A 15,553-nucleotide genomic window follows, 5' to 3' on the forward strand; every position below is an offset into this window, starting at 1 on the left:
AAGAGAACCTTGGATCATTTAAAAAAGAATTTTGGAAAAGAATGGCTGGAAGGTGACAACAGCATAGGTAGATGAAGGAATCTGAACCATTTGATTTACCTATTTCCCTGATGCGACCAAAGAACCTCCCTTGAAGGAATTGAGATTGGAGGGTTTTCGCAATAATTTTGAGAGACGATGGTTTGGAGTGGTGTTACTCACCCTACTTGTTGCTAATGGGAATAAAGAGACTCCCCATATTTTGTCCTGACAAAGGTTGTAAGAGCAAAGGGGCAAAGATTGGTGACGTCCTGAAAGACATCCGAAACACTTGTAGACGTATGTCCGTGTGACCAGGAGTACATAGACTGAACCATCAGATTATTTGGTGGAGGATTTATTTCATTGTGGAAATTGGAATCTGTGGCTAATTACTGATAGGACAAAAAATATATGTGATTAATTTGAAAAAATGAAAATGGAATGAATGGTAGGAGTGATTCAGTATGAGTTGAATTCGATGGTATTTGTTTGTTTAAATGTTTTTAATTAAAAAGTATATTTTTTTATATAATTTTGATCTGAAAATTAAAAAAATTGAATTCAATATTTAGCATTTATTTCCATGCTGTGATTTAGATCCATTTACTTTTTTTGTCAGGTAGTCCACCATATCTAATTAAATGTTGTTTGCATAGTGGATTCTTTAAAGAATCAGGGAGATGATGGCCAGCCCAGTGTGTGCAAAGGAGAGGGCAGACATAATCCATGGCACAGAGTTGAGAGGGTAGAAGCACTTTTTTTAGGTGTACTTTACAATTTTAGAGGTACAGGATTATATACAGGTTCGCAGATGACTTTCAGGTGTACAGATTTTGACTAAATATTAAAGTAGTTGGGGAATAACAACATACCGAATACCAAAGCAAACCGTTTCCTTGGCATCAATGTAAGCTTTTGCAGAAACGTAACATTTTGTGTACTGGCTGATCAGATCTGAATAAATATTCCAATTGAAACATTCTAGCTAACACTTTTTGATTGATGTTCGAAGAAGTTATAGAATTATTACCAAACATCTGCTATACAGCACGTGCAACGCTTACAGGGCCAGATTCTCATTACGGCACAAAAGGATCAAAGAAAGTCCAGCATGAAACTTCCACAGCTTGCAAACCTGTTTTTTCTTTTTTAGTTCTCCTGGAAATAACAATGGTACTTCAGTGACAAATGGACAAATACCAGAAATAATCTTCTACACATAATGTGTTCAATTTAATTTCTATTTATAGCAACATGGTTGTACAGCAGAGAATAACTGTTTAGATAATGAAATCAAGTGCCCTAAGCTGCTTTGCTATCAATTGAAGGATCCATATTCTGCTAACTTTTATAAAGAATTTTCTTGTATGAAAATAGGAAATCCTTATTTTACAAAGTCATTAATGATTTTTGGCAATATGGAAAACTTGACGGTCTAAATAAACCAGAATGACATCCCCTGTGGATTTTAAGATTCAGTTTATTAACTGTAAATTTAAAGGGATTATTTGTATCTTCCTTAATTTGGACATTGAACAATTCCAGCCCCAAATGGCAGTACATGAAATGCAAATGTGCCTGAAACCCTATGTTCAGTATGCTTTTGCCATATCAGTGAAGTATTACAGTTGATGGGCATACATGTCGGAGTACGCAAAGACTAGAAGCACTTTTTGACCATAGACTTTAGATTGTTTAGGGCAGTAATCAATTTCCAAAGGCCATGGCAGAGGCGTTTCAGGAGCGGCCTGAGGGGATGTTGTCATTTATGTTTTGTCTGTGTTGGGTTTTAGCAATTGGCCTTCATTCATTTATTCATGTATTCGCGTAAATCAGTTGCTGAGGGTGGTGCTCAAGTTTCTGTTGTCTGTCATTTTGCATATGTTTGCATGTCACATGCATAGTTGTAACAGGTGGGTCAATATGATTGTATGATCTTCATTGAAGGAGTCATAAATATGTTGAAGAGGAGCAGTGAGAAACTTGTTCGCTGGGGGACTCCAGAGGTAATGATGGGCTGTGGGTTTGAACTGAAAGGGGAGGCCATTGATGTCTATTTTGTCCATTAAGAACAATCTCATCCATTGTAGAGTTGTGTTGTAAAATCTGGTTTCTTGAAGCCTTCTAATTAGTGTACCATGGTTAACTGTGTCAAAGGCTGCTGAGATAGGAGTGTAAAACAATGCAAGGCCTTCAAGTTAGGGGTATCTAGCTGTGGGCAGGATGGAGCACAATATGTGGCCATGCATTTATAAAACACAATAGTATACAAAATGGCACAACTCCATGTGCCATGTAAAGGATACCAAGAGGAAGTCACAATGCAATGCACAATCACAGTGGCCCCCAGATATGAAACACCACAGTATATAAAAAGAAAGGACCATGCAGATGTGAAACACAGCTGTATATATAAAGGAAACCAAACAAATGTGACCCTGCAGAGACATCCAGATATGTAACACAACAGGCCAAAATATGCAGCAGTGCTGTGTGTTCTTAGTGATGCTAATTTGTGAGCACAACAGAGTACAATTTACAATCAACGCAGTATGCTTTCTGAGAGTTAGTCAATTGTGAAACAGTATGTAAAACAACGTAAGGCTTTAGTTAGTGATCGCAAGGTGTGAGCAACATGGAGCATGTGGTAATACCCTTGACAGACTATTCCTTCGACAAAGGGAAAGATTGATCTGCAAGCACAGACTTCTGAAGTCCGGACTAAATAAAGAGCATGAATTCAATGTAGTCCTGTAAAGGTCAACATGTAACTGCTGTGCAACTGTTATCCCTCCTATGCAACACAACACTGAGAATAACTTTGATCCAAATGACTTCCTATCACATACCCGTGGGCCCTCCCATGTGATTACCACCCCACCACCTATCTTATACCAACTAGTGGCTTAAACCATATCTCCCAGGGTTCTACCATGGGACCACGTACTCCAGTGCTCCATTTGGGCCTCCACCCTGATCCTTGCCTCCATTATTGGCAACTTCCAGTTGTGGGCAATATTTCTCCACACTTACTTCCTCTCGTCCCAAACTTAGACATGCACCCTTCCGCCTCACACACACAAAGGGCAATCTTAGCTCCCCACCCCTTTTTTTCACCAGCCCTTGTTTCATTGCAGAATAACTTTTATCCGACCTTTAATTCAATTAAAATCAGGTGCACTCATCAACCAGTGGGTGCATAATCCACTTCGTTCTGGCGCCCCGCCTACTTTACAGCCACACCGATGATCACATGTCAATGAATACAATGCATTCCCCATTATCAGGGCCGTCATAGGCACCTCATATCAACCAACCATGAGCTAGTGTTAAACGGTGCATCGCATTTTTTCAGTTTTTAGTACAGGCATCAACTTAGCAGCCTGTCTGACTACTAGCCCCACTTGTGATGCACACAATGTCACATGGGTTATAGAGGCCTCCATATATATGGGGCACCGTCATGGCGGCCGTCACTGAATGCAGTGAGGCCGCCAGGTGTCTCCAACAAGAACCCCTCGGCTAAGGGTTGTGCACCTACAACCCTAGCTTCCAGCATGGCTCTTTGCTTAATTCCACTATTCTGAAACGGTTGAACCCACAATGGCAGACAACTTGCATTCATACCCTTTGGGGTATACAATATTAATAAACAAAAGGAAAGCTCTGATGAATGTGTCAATTATTGTCGTACATGGGAAGAAACCAGAGGTCGGTCTGAAACAAATATAAACCTATACCCAAATTAGTTTGTAAAAAAATCATTCTCAATTTTATTACATAATTTATAACACATAGTTAACAATATTAAAAAATCATTATATGGGTAATGAAAATCAATGATACTCAATCCATTAGTGCACATCTAATCATACAATCCTACATATCACACATCGATCCAGGATAATTATTTCATATAATATTAATATTTAAAATTGGTGATGTATTCCAAACATACACGACGCAGGTCTTCCCAATGTACCCTAAATAAATGAAGACACACATTTTTAAACTTAGTGGTCTCTTACTTGACCTTACATATCCCCTTCCCAAGGGATTCCAGTATATATATAAACATATAATCTACCTGGATGGTGTGTCTGTAATGACTCTTAAAGAACACCTGCAATCCTGAATGCAGCTGACGCTAACTTGATTACTTCAATTGCGTATACCTCTCACTCTTCTTCCACTATATGGTAAACTTCATAGTCTCCTTCTCAAAGCCTCCACGCTTCGATAATAAATGTCTACGTCCAGTGGTATTCCACGATCTCTGCAGAGAAGGATGGCAGTGGGAGACAGAACAACAGCAACCATTAGGGTCATATTTATGATGGGATGGCCCATTAAAAGGCATTAATTCATAAGCTGTAACAGAACTTACTTGTGTACAGCAGATGGTTTAAGGCAAACATTCCTTAAGTATGATGTTTTCTTCCGACCCAAAGGAGGAATTATGTGACCCTGTATACCAACTACTAATATCGTGGGAAATTAATCTGAAATACCTGCAAGGGCAAAGCCAAACAAGAGGTAAAGGACTTTCGATAAGGATAAAACAACCCCCAACATATTGAGTGGAACTCTAAGCTAAGGGCTTACTTTGGTCTGGGTTTCTCTCGGGTAACAGCCCACGGGATGTCTGGTGTGTAGCCTCGCTGACGCTTGCACTAGTTTACCCACCGCTTCATGCCCTTTAATGTGCCTTCTGCTCCACACGGCCACCTTAGGCCATCTTCACACACAAGCTCGCTCCATATACGTCCGCACCTGGCTCGCCACACCTAGTGTACCGGTGCCTGGACAATGCTCCAAACTATAGTTAGACTGTCCCTCTTAGCCACCGGCCATCTCCCGCCACCACACACAGGTCAGAGCAAGCACCATCCGGCCTCGGGCCTTGGCCTCCCATTATCCATGCATTCCAATAACTGGACTCCAGCACACCATGCCCCTCTTGCGGCCACACCGGTCGCTCTATGTTTTTTGCTTGCCGACTGCGATATACCTCGGCTGCCGTACATGCCATAGGACATCGAGACAATGTGCTAAAATTGGACCAACCTGTTACACAGGGGCAAACCATTTGAAACCGACTGTTGCTCACCACCCACTTTCACTTCACCATTGACTTTTGTCACTTTTCTCACCCTCTGCTTCCCTTTGCAACCACCTTGTGCGCCGGACGGCTCACACACAACTCATTCCTCCACTAGACATGATTCTCACTTATGATATAAGGCATTTAAAACGCGCCTATAAACAAGTCAGCAAGGCAGGGGGAACAGATGGAAGACAGAGACAACGATCCTACTAGGCCAAGTGTCATTCAGATCGTGCAAGTGCAGGGGAAGAGGAAAAGTGCAGAGTGGGAGGGAGTGGGGACAGTGCAGTACATGGGAAAACATTTTATAAAAGAATATGAGAAGCAGGGCCAGCTGGTGGCAAGTGCAAGGGTAAGTGCAGACATCAGGTGCTGGTGGGGGACTGTAGGGATACAGACAACAGTCCCAAAGTGCAAAGTTGCCAGGGAGCCAGTGCAGGGATCTGGGCCCCGAGTCCAGAGGGTGTCCATGTAACCAGTACAGTTCAGCCAGGAATTCAGCATGGGGGAGGATAAGAGAAAGCAGAAGCAAAGAGGAAGGTTTTGAGTTGCTTCGGAACCGGAGATGGTTCTCCTCAAGTTTCAGGGAGGCAGGAGGCTGTTCCAGAGGGAGGCCCCAGCCGAGGAAAGAGATCTACAACCAACTCGTTGCTTGGAGAAGCGACTGACCCTGAGGGAGTTGGAGGTGGATGAGCGAAGAGCTCGAGAAAGAAGATATTTAGGAAGAGAGAGTTGAAGGTATTGAGGCCCAGGCCCCAGAAGGCCTTGTGGACAATGCAGAGGGTTTTGAACTTAATCCTTGCAGTACCTTCTTCCTCCTCCTCAGGCCTCTCATTAGAATATCCTGTGGATTTTCCACTGAATCAACATACAGGGCTCCTCCCCTAAGCACACGCCAGGACTCACACCAGTTCCATCTATTTCACTCAGTAAGACCTATTTCATTGTACTACCTTTACTATAATTGTCTCGACCCAGGGGGGGCCACAATCACACATCTTAACGTATTCCTCCCTTCTTCCTTCCTCGCGCTCTCTCCCCCCATCCTTACCATGCATCTGACATGACCGGGATTCGACGGATATACTTTGGTTACTTCTACCATCATGTGCAATAATTATCACTTAAACTGCATAATGATTTACTATGTGATAAAAATAATTTTAACTTGCTGAATGGTTTTTCATGTACAACTTATATGTCTTGCCTTCATTGCTAATCACTTGAATGTCATGAAAACTTGTTTTTAAATCACAATTGGGCACAAAACACAAACGGGTGATTCACTTATCCAATGCCATAATTGTCAATGCTTAGACTTGTAAATGAACCCCGAGGTTCGAAATTAGTGTCGGCTACATAAAAAAATAAAAAATGATTACACTACTCCAAAAACCAAGCTTTCAACTGGTTAATAGAGAGATTCTATCCTCATTCCTTCTAAAGTGTCTAGCTCCAACATCCTTCCTGCCTTCTCATCCATTGTAGAGTTGTGTTGTAGAGTCTGGTTTCTTGAAGCCTTCTAATTAGTGTACCGTGGTTAACAGTGTCCAAGGCTGCTGAGATATTGAGAAGTACGAATGCTGGCGTGATGTTATCATCCGCTTCGATAATGAGGTTGTCGCAAATGGAAACTTGTGCTAATTTGGTGCCTCTCATAGGTTTAAAACCAACTTGCGAGCAATCTAATAAGTTATCAGACTCTTCATGCACCACGATTTGGTTGTATGCATAGCTCTCTAGGATTTTGGCTGGGTATGGTATGTTTGTGCTATAACAAAAGGGTCTTCCAGCTCCATTTGACGTAAGAAATAATTCCTGTTTCAAGAGTGCAGTTCATTCATTTGTGAAAGTAGAAAACTGGTGCAGCTTTGTTAAGGATCTGTTTGTAGATATTTGGGGACAGGGGTTTCACCACATTTTTTAAGTCTGGTTCGGAGATTGGTTTAAAGCTGTTCATCGTTGGGGTTTTAGGCTGAATGTCATTGACAAGGGTTTGAATGTTGCTTCCAATTCCATTCCTCACTGCTGTGTCGATGGCTTGCTGTATGTTTACTACTTTGCTTCTGGAAGGATTGACTATAAGGTACTTTGATGCAAGAAGCAGGGATTCCCATCTCATTAACCAATGATTTGGTTAAGTAATTTCTCCAGATCAGGTCCACCCAAAGGCCAGGCATGCACAATTTTCCATTCACTGCAAACAAACATTGGCTGTAGTAAATGTCAAATAAAAGTTTCAAACATCCCAATACTCACCAGCAAGTTGAGCATTATGCAAATTGTACACGCCCTGCATAAAATCGCCTCGCCAATGGTAGTAGGCTAGTAGTATGGCTCACCTCGACATGCAACTGAATTTTGCGGTAGAGCCATCAACAAATGGGACATAGAACTTAACCCATCCAGCATCGAAACCAAAATCAAAAAGCTTAAATCATCACGAGCTCCGGGACCAGATGGACTCTCCAACATGGATTTAAAATCTATCCCTGCAAGCTGGTCGACCTTTGTGGCCGAGATTTTCGAATCCTGCGCTTCAACGAGATCAATTCCCTTGTCTTTGAAGACAGCCAATTTGGTGCCGATTTATAAATCAGGTGAAAGAGGCGATCCTAACAACTACCGCCCCATTCCACTACTCGATAGCATCGGAAAGCTTTTTGGAGCATTTCTTCTGGGGAGTTTCAAGATCTGGGTGTCTTCATCGAAAGGCTGGGATCAATTCCAGACTGGCTTCACAAAAAATCTAAGCACAACGGCCAACATATTTACGCTCAACATCCTCAAGGCCAGAGTACTGGAAGGTGCTCTTCCTTTTTTCCTGGCCTTCATTGACCTGTCCAAAGCATTCGACAAAGTCAACAGAGCGAAATTGTGGGAAAAACTTGACAATTGGAATTGTCCTCACTCACTGCTGGAACCCATACAAGAACTGTATTCTGAGACATCCATGAGAGTCCGACTCAATGGCACAGGGCTACTTTCTACAACTATTCCGACAAGCCGTGGAGTGAAGCAAGGTTGCCCTCTGGCCCCGGCACTCTATAATGCCTACACAGGCGATTATCAACATTTTTAAAAAAGCGTCAAAGCATTTCCACCAACTTTGGGAACCGAAAAGGTCAGTAGGTTGCTATACGCAGATGACATCATTTTAATCTACCAAACTAAGATCGGGCTTCAGAGGAAATTGGACAACTTGAATGAATATCTTAAAACCAACGACCTCGAAAGCAACACAATGAAGACCAAAGTGATGCGACTGATTAAATCAGCCAAACGGAAAGCCCACGGTGCTTGGTTCCTCGACGGTGTTCGTTTGGAAGAAGTTGAAACTCTCAGATATCTGGGCATCACCTTCAGTAACAAAAACAAAGAGCAACCGATGCAAGAAACCTTAGTCCTCAAAAACAAAACCCTAACCAATCAAACGATTATGTTGGACAAAATATTTGATCGCTTTTCACTCAAAGCGGCAATCACCTTCTATAAGACGAAAGTGGTCCCAGGCCTCATTTCCGGAGTGGAAGCCATGCCAAAAATCCTGGAAAACATCTGGCCCAAACTGGAAGGCTTTCTTTGGAGAAAGTTACTCTGCCTTCCAGCCTCCCCGCCGATGACCTCGATAAGAAGAGAGCTCAGTCTTACCACGCTCAAAGGTACAGTGTCTCTCAACAGTCTGATGCTCTACAGGAAAATTAGATCGTCCAAAGAAAAAATCTACACTCTCATCCGCAAAGAAATGGAGAAAGGTACCAACAAAATGCTCCAAGCGTGGTCCAACAAGAATCAGACAATCCTGGAAGAGATAGGAAGCACAGAAGAGGAACTCCTGACTAATCCAACAAAAACCGCAAAAAAACTCAAAGAAACAGACTGGTGTGACACACAGTGAAAAGCGCTGATCTACAAGTCAGTAGCTCATTTACCTCCCTTTGCGCAAAAAATAAATGAGCCTATCAGCTACTTGCTGAAATTTCCAAACAAAAGAATTCGCTCAACTTTTTTGAGAGCAAGGTTAAACATCTTGAAAACAAATGAGGTATAAAAAATCAGCGGTAAAACAGAGACAAATTCCTGCCACTTTTGTGCGATGCCGGACACATTGGAAAACCTGAAACATCTGATCCTGGATTGCACAGGTACAACTTCCAACAGAGAAATCCACCTCGGCCATCTATATTCAAAATTTTCAAGGCTGGATGAAGACGATTGGTGGATGTTCTTGATGAATGGGCTAAGTCGAAGACCAGTCATCGCGATGGGAAACTTCCTGCATAGCCTTAAGTTGGATTCCCTCCCTTAGAAGGTGAAATACAAGTCAACCCAAAGAAACAAAACGAGGAAAAGAAAAGACAAAGCCAACGATGAATCATGTTCTTTTGTAAAAACTGTCGATACAGTTAAAACAAAACAAACAAAAAAAATGGTAGTAGGCTAGTAGATTTTATGAGCCCTGTAAATTCAAGTGGTCATTGCAATCTGTGCCGTGGTGAGTTGGCTTTTGGTACTGTAAAATTGTGTTTTTGAGTTGGTCGCACAATTTCCAAAGTTCTGGTTCTTGTCATCATGTATTCCTTGTTTTAGGAGTCGTCTTTTTGTGTTGGGCTCCATGAAGGTCCCTTGCCTGCTGATAGGTGAAAAGGTAGTGCAAGAAAAGGTTTTTTGGATCCAACTTGTAGTCTTTCTCCCCCAGAGACACGCTGATCAGTGTTGTATATGCAAGCCAGTCAGTGGATGGGTGGGCAGGGTTGGCAGTATTGTTGTTGTACCTTTATGATAGTTGCCTTCTAACTCTGCAGTCCTTCCTTAGAATGGATTGTCACTTTGCTGAGGTCATACGCTGTGGTCTGGGCAGCTTACAAATGATGATGCTGACACTGTTTTACTGTCATGGGGTATTGTATCTTTTACGTGGGGGGAAACTGGGTGCATGTAAGGATCTAATACACCACAGTGCACTTTTACTCTAAGGATGTGTGGAATGTTAAGTGGTGGAGGTAGTATGTTTTAGTGTGAGTATTTAGGGATACCTAGACGTGAAGCACAAGAGTGCACCATATACAGCAATCCAATGTGCTTTTCAGTGATCACTATATATGAACACAAAGAGCAAGGGTACACAGTTCAAGTTGTAAGCCACTAGCCAGACACAAAAAGTCACTCACCCCCTGAATTCGCCACATTCCCACAACACACCACTCCAATCGCCAAGAGTCGTCCACCACTCACTAATGGCTAGTGTTGAGTGCAAATTGTGAGCCTTGCAAAGAGTGTGACTTAGAAAAAATAAAGTATACACATTCAGAGATAGCTCTGTGATAACAGTGTAAACCGATGCAAGGCCTTCAAGTTAGGGGTATCTAGCTGTGGGCAAGATGGAGCACAATATGTGGCCATGTATCTATGAAACAAATTACTATGCAAAATGGAAGAACTCAACATGTAAAGAATATCAAGAGGAAGGAACAATGCAATTCAATGCACAATCACAATGGCACCCAGTTATGTAACACCACAGTGTATAAAAAGAAAAGACCATGCAGATGTGAAACACAGCCGTATATAAAAGGAAACCAAACAAATGTGCCCTTGCAGAGACATCCAGATATGGAACACAACTGGCCAAAATATACAGCAGTGCTGTGTGTTCTTAGTGATGTTAATTTGTGAGCACAACAGAATACAATTTAGAATCAATGCAGTGCGCTTTCTTAGAGTTAGTTAACTGTGAAACAGGATGTAAAACAATGTAAGGCTTTAGTTAGTGGTCGCAACATGAAGCGTAAACAGCGGTAATACCCTTCAGAGAAAACCTAGATATGAAATACAGTAATGTATAAAAACGCAATTCAGTGTGATGTACTAGGGGTACCAAGATGTGAATAAAAGGTAATACCCTTCCACAGTGACACCTATATATTAGGCACAATATTGTATGAACTGAAGCATGTAAAGATATTTGTGTCCCATGTTTCACATTTAAATTATAAGCTCTCTTTAGGGTGACATCACTAATCTCATGTCACACTTGTACAGTTCCACCCCACAATTCTGGGAATGAAATGGGCAGTTTTTTTAAACAAACTCCAATTTTATTTAAATAATTAAAGCCAATCTGAACAAAGGTGGTCTCCAGCTTTATACTAAGGAAGGCACCACAATGCTATATACTCAAACAATTAGTCAGCAAAACAAAATGTTCCCTGCTTACATGAATCATACTAATTCACACATGAGCATTCATTTCCATAATCAATTCTGTGTATATTATACTCTAAAAGATACTAGGTATTCTAAATATACTCGTATTTATATGATATGGCAATTATAACGCACCTGTACACAAGTGTTTCTACGAGCGACAAGACAAGGAGGGGGCCAAAGGGAAGACAAAACAACGATCTTACTTACTTAGGCTTTGTATCATTCAGATTGTGCAAGTAAAGTATTGCTTCTATCTATCATTGCCGCTTATCAGACACTATGTTCACATATGACAATGTATTACTTACCGTAAAAGCATTTCTGATGGTTATATCTGCTTAGATTCACATGCTGTGCATAGGTCCGACATCCAGTGGTCACTGCGGAGTATTGCATTTTGTTTTTCGTAGTCGAAAAGGGGACGTCGACAAGGCGTGTCTGTAACACTATCCCTATAGTGACGTGCGTTGTACCCACAATCCCTCACGCGTCGAGGTCCCTCTGTTTGTATTTTTCTGCCCTGAGGGAGCCTTATAGACGTGAGTGAGTACAGAAAAGAGAGATATAAAAGGAAGTCTATGTTCCTTCCATCCGAGCGGGGAGGAAGGGTGGGCGCATGTGAATCTAAGCAGATACAACCATCAGAAATGCTTTTACGGTAAGTAATGCATTGTCTTCTGATGTTTGTTAATCTGCTTAGAATCACATGCTGTGCATAGACTAGCGAGCAGTACCCGGAGTTGGCGGTGGGTTATGAGAAGGAACAGTAGAGAAAAGATGTCTTAATACTGCCTGTCCCACCTGGGAGTCAGATCTAGAGTGTGCATCTAGACAGTAGTGTTTTGTAAAGGTGTGCACAGAACTCCAGGTAGCCGCTTTGCAGATGGACTCAAGGGGAACATTTGCAATGAATGCTATGGAAGCCCCAGTGCCTCGAGTGGAATGTGCTCTTGGCTTGAAGGGTAGTTCTCTCTTTCCATGTAGAACATGACAGCTCTGCGTACATCTAGTGTATGCAGACTTTTTTCTCCCGAGCTGGAAGGGTTTTGAAAGAACGTTGGTAGTTCTATAGTTTGGTTTACATGAAATTTCGAGATAAATTTAGGTGCAAACCTTGGGTGTGTGCGTAGAACCACCTTATCTTTGTGAACTGTTACGAAGGGGTCTAGTACAGAAAGAGCCTGTAGTTCACTTACTCTCCTAATGGAGGTGATAGCTATTAGGAAAGCAGTCTTAAGGGTGATATTTTTAAGAGTTGCCTTGTGCATGGGTTCGAAGGGAGGGCCCATGAGTCTGGAAAGTACCACATTTAAGTCCCATCCGGGAGCTGGGTTAGCTATCGGAGGGTGTATCCTCTTTACCCCCTCCATGAAGGCTTTGATAACTGGTATCTTCCACCACGACACTTTAAGTTGGGAAGTTGTGTATGCAGAAAGTGCCGCTAGGTGGACTTTAATGGAATTGAACACTAAACCTGAATCCAGTAAATGGGTCAAGTATAGAATAATGTCAGTAGGAGAGCAGTCAACTGGGTTGATGCTAGTACCTCTACACCAGATAACGAATCTTTTCCATTTGCTAGAATAGCAGTGTCGAGTATTAGGTTTTCTGGCTTCCCTGAGGATGTCCATACATCTCTGTGGGAGTTGTAAATGTCCAAATTCTATGATCTCAGGAGCCAGGCTGCTAAGTTCATGGTCTGAGGGCATGGATGCAGTGTCCTGCCCTTGTCTTGTGACAGCATGTTGTACGGGCAGGGAAGTTTCATTGGGGGAGATAGGGACATCTCCATCAAGTGAGCGAACCATGGCTGCCGGGCCCACATTGGGGCCACTAGTATCATGGTAACCTGCTCCTGGTGCATCTTGTGCACCACTTTGTTGAGAAGGGGAGTCGGGGGAAAGGCGTAAACAAATTTCCCTGACCATTGAATCGACAGACCGTTCCCCTTGGACTGGTTCTGGGGGTACCTGGAGGCGTAACTTTGGCATTGTGAGTTCTCCAGGGTTGCGAACAGGTCTATTTCCGGGAATCCCCATTGCGTGAAGACGTCTAAGACGATGTTTTCGTGCAATTGCCATTCATACTCTTCGGGCAGGGGGAAGTCTCTGCTGAGTTTGTCTGCTAGCAGATTGAGTTCCCCTGGTACATGTTGTGATAGTAGGAACATGTTGTGTTTGAGAGCCCACTTCCATATATTCTGGGACAGCTTGGACAGTCCTGGAGAGTGAGTGCCCCCTTGCTTGTTGAGGTAGTACATGGCTGTGGTGCTGTCTGTGAGGACCATCACTGTCTTTCCTTGTAAGTGTTCCTGAAAGGCTTTTAGTGCTTTGAACACCGCTAGTAGTTCCAGCAGGTTTATATGCTTGGATGCTAAACTCGGAGTCCACACTCCGTGTGCCGTCTGATGGGATAGGTGAGCCCCCCATCCTGTAAGGGATGCGTCTGTGGTTAGAGTGGCTTCCACTGCGGGTGTGGCAAAAGTTTTCCCTAATAACAGGTTTTCTTTTGTCCACCACCGTAGCGAGAGAACCAAGGCCTGCGAGACCACCACTAGATCGTCCCATTGTCCGCTGGCCTGACACCACTGGCTGTAGAGCCACTCTTGCATTGGGCGCATGCGCAGGCGCGCGTGAGGTACCAAATAAATACATGACGCCATCATCCCTAGCAAGCGCATTGCTTTGCGTACCGTCACCTCTCGGCCTGTTATATAATGGGGAATTTGAAACAGCATGTTTTGGACCCTCTCGTTGGAGGGGAATACGAGGCCGTCCTTTGTTCGAATTAGAGCCCCTAGGAATTGTTTGGTTTGGCTGGGGTCTAAGCTGGACTTCTTTTCGTTGATGGAGAAGCCCAGTTGGGACAAAAGGTCTACGGTCTTTTGGGTATTGGAGAAGCATGTTTCGTAAGAATCCCCTGTTATGAGCCAGTCGTCGAGGTAAGGGTATACCGGGATGGATAATCTGCGCAGGTGGGCCGCTGCCACTGCCATTACTTTCGTGAATACCCTTGGTGCAGATGCTATCCCGAAGGGTAGTACTCTGAACTGGTAGTGTTTGTCCTTTATTTTGAACCTGAGGTATTTTCTGTGCGATGTCAACATTAAAATATGAAAGTATGCATCTTTCATGTCCAGTGTTGTCATGTAATCCCCTTGTGATAACAGTGGGATTACCTCCTGTAAGGTCACCATACGAAACTTTTGGGGTTTGACAAATATGTTCGCTGGGCGCAGATCTAATACAGGGCGCATGGTTAAGTCCTTTTTGGGTACAAGGAAGTACACTGAATAAATACCTTCTGTTACCTGTGATAGGGGGACGGGCTCTATAGCTTCTTTTTTCAGTAGTTCTTCCACCTCTTGAAGAAGAATGGAGAGGTGTTGCGGTGTCATGCGCCGGTTCCGTGGGGGTTTGTACTTCGGGGAACCGTTGAACTCGATGCAGTATCCGTGGGCTATGGTGGATAATACCCAACGGTCTGACGTGATTCCCTCCCATGCTGAAAGGAACGATGTTAGCCGGCCCCCGACCGGTGATGCATGGGAGGGGACCCGAATTTTCGGGTCATTTGCTGGTATTGGGCGTGGAACCTCTGGGGCTGGAGCCACGACCTCTTCCTTTGCCACGGCGTTGGCCTCTTTGACTGAACTGGGTGTTACCCTGGTTAGTGGGCCAGTTGGAGCCAGAGTAATATTGTTGTTGTTGGTTCTGCTGCTGTCTTTGGCCACGAAAGGAGCGTTTATTACCATAGCCTCGCCTGTTAGGGGGCCTAGAAATTTGATCCAGAGTCTTGATGGTATCAAACTCTTTTTTAGCATGTTCTAGGGCCTCATCTACTGCTTTCCCAAACAGATGCGTCTGTTCAATGGGTTTATTTATGAGGGAGGCTTGGGTTTCGGGCTTAAAACCTGAATTGCGTAGCCAAACGTGGCGCTTGAGAAGTATTCCCTGCACTAGGGAGCGGCCAGCCGTCTCAGCGGCATCTAGGGAGTTTTTAACGATGCCCTGGTTTACCAGTGTGCCCTCTGATATTGTAGCTAGCAGGCGAGAACGCAGAGGTTCAGGTGCTTCCTCTGCTTCGCTGCGCAGCTTGTTCCACTGTGCATCTGCGTAGCTAGCTAAAAGTGAGTTGTTATTAGCAATTCTAGTAGAGAAGGCGGCGGAGGTCGTGATTCTCTTCCCCAGTGCGTAGAGTTTTTTGCCTTCTTTG

The 15,553-nt window shown here is 43.4% G+C and overlaps 1 protein-coding gene across 4 annotated transcripts in view; it reads right to left on the bottom strand.

Moving 5' to 3' along the window:
- Positions 1–15,553, bottom strand: part of AMN1 (antagonist of mitotic exit network 1 homolog) — a 1,280,950-nt gene that overhangs the window by 1,239,862 nt on the left and 25,535 nt on the right. The window contains exon 2 of one of the 4 annotated variants that reach the window (XM_069628559.1): positions 4,197–4,297. The exons of 2 other annotated variants lie outside the window; for them this stretch is intronic. The gene's annotated coding sequence lies outside the window, so the exon portion shown is untranslated. One more of the 4 variants, XM_069628560.1, reaches the window with a different exon arrangement.

The sequence above is a fragment of the Ambystoma mexicanum genome, chromosome 12, assembly GCF_040938575.1.
Source record: "Ambystoma mexicanum isolate Mex_15411 chromosome 12, UKY_AmexF1_1, whole genome shotgun sequence".
NCBI lineage: Eukaryota > Metazoa > Chordata > Amphibia > Caudata > Ambystomatidae > Ambystoma > Ambystoma mexicanum.